The 3,998-nt window shown below is 39.4% G+C and overlaps 2 long non-coding RNA genes across 2 annotated transcripts; both read right to left on the bottom strand.

The window, feature by feature from the left end:
• Positions 1-506: 506 nt before the first annotated feature.
• Positions 507-1,319, bottom strand: LOC131344017 (uncharacterized). The gene is made up of 3 exons (XR_009203270.1): positions 1,239-1,319; positions 1,002-1,100; positions 507-900 (listed from the first exon to the last, which is right to left on the bottom strand). It is a non-coding gene; the product is annotated as an uncharacterized LOC131344017 (long non-coding RNA).
• Positions 1,320-1,640: 321 nt separating this feature from the next.
• Positions 1,641-2,019, bottom strand: LOC131344170 (uncharacterized). Its single transcript, XR_009203297.1, has 3 exons — positions 1,977-2,019; positions 1,823-1,892; positions 1,641-1,733 (listed from the first exon to the last, which is right to left on the bottom strand). It is a non-coding gene; the product is annotated as an uncharacterized LOC131344170 (long non-coding RNA).
• Positions 2,020-3,998: the final 1,979 nt, after the last annotated feature.

Genomic DNA, 3,998 nt, shown 5'->3' with positions numbered 1-3,998 from the left:
CTGACCCTTTCTCTGGTCAGCATGATACCTCATGTAGAAGGGGTGGGGAACAGCTTGGCACTAAGCAGAGGGAGGGTTGAAGGCTTTATCGTATTATTTACATTACTATGATTACCATTTTATGATATTACCTTCATCTCGATTTATCATTTCAATGTGGAGATCCTTTCTTTTCTGCCATTGTGTTTCTGTTTTTCTGTTACATACGTAATATATGTCATATAATATATAATGTTATTTGTTATTTTTCCACGTTTTAGTAAACTATTTAACGTTGTGAAATTCTTTAAAAATGATCTGTATATGAGTGAAACATTCTGTTTGTGTTTAAAGGAAAGTTTTATACATATACTGATGAAAAAATGATCAGAATGAGGCTGTAATAGGAACAAATATAAATATTTATTTAAGTAAAGCATATAATCATTATACAAATAAGTTTATTCATAAACAATTCTATTTATCTATATATTATCTATAATAATAACTTACGGGAATAGGGGGAGAGGGATAGGAACAGAGGGATTGATTAAAAAGGGATAGATTAATAAGGGAAGAATGATCTTAAGGTCCTGGGGTTCACTGTACAAACCTGTAAAAAAGAGAAGAGATTTTTAAAATATTAAGTTCATCAAAAATAGAAAAAAATTAATTCATACTTACGTGTGGAGTCTGAGCAATGTAGGAAAAAGAAGTGAGAGAAAAGAACATGAAATGAAGTGGAAGAAAAGATGAAGTGGGTAAGGGGAAAGACATTGCTCAGAGCTCCTCCAAAATGTCCATCATCAGCTGGACGTGCAGCTTGAGGAGTCGCTGAACTGTGCTGGCTAAGGCTGCTGGGTCACTGTACAGCTCCAGAGGCTGAGTGAACAGTACTTCAACAAGCTCTGTAAGGTAATCCTATTGACAAATTACACACACATCCAACACAGTGTCACTGAGTTTAAGATACAATCCTGAGAATTTGTGTATCGTGGCATCAGAAGATATTCAACACTTACAATAAGCACTGTGAAGTACAGCTCTGCTGCAGGCTCCCACACGTCCACGTCCCACATGCTGAAGAGCGCAAGCAGGCGCTCCAAGAATCCTCCCTTAAACTTTTGGAAAGAAAGACAAGCTTCATTAATGCCATGTCTTATCAGGTTTAAAAAATATGGAGAAAAGGAAAAGGAGATCAAATAGACCATGTTCTGAAACTCAAACATTGCTTAGAAATCTCCTGATAAGACACTTACTGGCTGAGGTTTTGAGCCATTTATAAAAGAGCTGAAGAAAATCAGCTCAAAAAAAACATCCAGGAAGTTGTAGTGGTGGTCCTGCACAGAGTAGAAAAATTACAAAAATAAATTAGCTTTACATATTGGAGTCCTGTTTTCTATATTAGCAAAATCTGTTATCTTTAAACATCTGTCATTTCACACAGGCGTTTATTAGCTTACACAGGAGCTGAGCTCTGCTTTAATCGATTCCTGATTGGAAGGCGTCCTCAGGAATCGAATCAGGGCCTCGTAGGCCAACTGCACACCAACTACATCCTGTTAAAGCAAACGAAACAATCTCTGTAACTAACTTTGGCTATGGCTGAGAAACTGAAATTATTTCCATCACAAAAATGATACAGTCTTTCATCATTCTGAAGTCACCTGGTTGTTAGCTGCTGCCAGTCGCATGACGATCTTTTTTCCCACCACGAACAAGAAGTTCTGGTTGTGGATGCTGGCAAGCAGAGTCTGAATATAAGACAGCACACAATATAAACGTTAAAGAAGAGTGGACTTTACCTGCGCAATAACAGCAGCTGAAGAAAGGTTTTACTCACCGCGAACGCCTCACGGAGAGCGGGCACCTTCAGGCTGATGTCAGTCACCCCTCTTTCTGAAAGATGGGAGCTAAGAAAGAAGAGATGTAAATGCTTACCGTATGTTAAACATACAATACACTGTTACATCAATAAACATTGAATAGGATCGTACCAAATAAAGGGCACCTCCATCTCCACCTCCTCCTCATTCTCCTGCAAGCCGAATCATTAAATCATTAAAACTCACACAGTAAATTTTACAGTATCCGAATCAGGGGAATAGCAACATATGTAGATACACATCAGATCTGAAACTCTGAATTACCTCAGAGTCGTTCTGGTCATACTCCCAGGTGGAGGTGTACATCTGCCCATCTCCAGCCACATACAGGTAATGGCACGTTACCGTTTTAACGGTTTTGTGCTGAATAAAAAAAAAAAAAAAATTGTCACTGTAGACAAATAAAAATACTAAATCTGACAAAATTAAAAATCTGACAAAATTCCAAAAGTTACTAACTACAATATACAGTTCATGACAGTGCAATAAATTTACCGTGTTATAATGTGGCACGATGAATGATGTCTCCACTCGGTTACAGGAGATGAACTCTGTAACCCTCCCAGATTCAGACTTAAAAGAACAATTTAAAGTGAACACAATTAGTCACTGCAATTAGCAAAAGTTTCCTAATGCCACAACGAATAATCCCTTACCTGTATGCCAGTGAAACAGTCTTCTATGGTGGTATGATAAGGGAATCCCTGCAAATGACAAATAGCTGGAACTCAAGATCTATTTCACAAACGTGAGCATCTAATAATCATCAAGGTCAATTCTCTTCCTCAGAATAATCAAGTCTGTGATTACCATGTGAGTCAAGCAGTGTGTCCTGGTGGTGTTAAACCAGCAAAGACGACTCTGTGGGCCCCTTATCATCCCCAAGAAGTAGGTCTTTACGTCCACTGACTGGAAATAGAGAAACAAAACTAGACATCAGAACTTGTAAAGAAGGGTGTTTGTGTGTTTGTATCTCAGTTGCTGCACTGTAGAATACCTTAAACTGGGAGATGGAGGGGTCTGAAGAGAGGAACTGTATGTTTTGGCAGGCGTTGCTCAGCTCACCAGCATCGAGCGGCTGTGAAAAGTAAAGCAGGAAGATCGTGAGTGCTTCTGATCATGGCAGTTTCATACTAATATTCTTTTACTTAAAGCTCTGGTTACCAGAAAAACAGGTGAAGGGTCTTGGTCTTCTTCGGTGGGCAGCAGCTGAACAGTTGGCTCAAGAACCTTAAAACACACAAACAAAATTAGTCACTGCAATTACCATAATTTTACAATGCCACAATGAATAGTCCCTTACCTGAATGCCAGTGAATCTCCCCTCACAGCTGGAATAATAAGGGAATCCCTGCAAATGACAATTTGATGAAATTCAAGATCCACATTTCAACAAAGTACTAAAAACCATGTCAGTTCAATAATGTCCATTCTCTTCACCAGAGTAATAAACACTGTGATTACCTCGAGAGTCAAGCAGCGTGTCTCCGCGGTGTCAAACCAGCAGAGCCGACTCTCTGGACCCCTTATCATTCCAACTATGTCTCTTCTTATATCCACTGGCTAGAAATAGAGAAACAAAACTAAACATTAGAACTTGTAAAGAAGGGTGTTTGTGTGTTTGTATCTCAGCTGCAGCACTGCAGAATACCCCAGACTGGGAGAGGGAGGAGTCTGCAGACACGCACTGGACATCACAGCAGGCGCTGTTCGGCTCATCAGCATCGAGCGGCTGTGAAATGTAGAGCATGAAGATCATAAGTGCTTCTTATCAAATAAGATTCATACTAATATTGTTTACATTAAACGCAACCTTGTAAAATCTATTGACTGGCTTTAGTAAATAAATGAATGATTAGTTTACCAGAATGACAGCTGAAGGTTCATCCTGTGGTTCAGGGGGCAGCAGCTGCAGGACTGGCTCAACAACCTTAACATGAACACACACACACACATACACACACACACACACACATACACACACACTTAAACAAAAGTGGCCTACAGGTTTCAAATGAAGTTAAATATTACTATTTAACTGACACATACCTGGAGGACGGAGGGAGTATCTACTGATTCCCCCTGCACATCCACAGGCTCTGTAACAAAATCACTTTTATGTGACTCAGGATT

Source organism: Hemibagrus wyckioides, linkage group LG23, assembly GCF_019097595.1.
Source record: "Hemibagrus wyckioides isolate EC202008001 linkage group LG23, SWU_Hwy_1.0, whole genome shotgun sequence".
Lineage (NCBI taxonomy): Eukaryota > Metazoa > Chordata > Actinopteri > Siluriformes > Bagridae > Hemibagrus > Hemibagrus wyckioides.
Note: the sequence above shows the minus strand (reverse complement) of the source record. Positions and strands in the feature narration are given on the sequence as shown.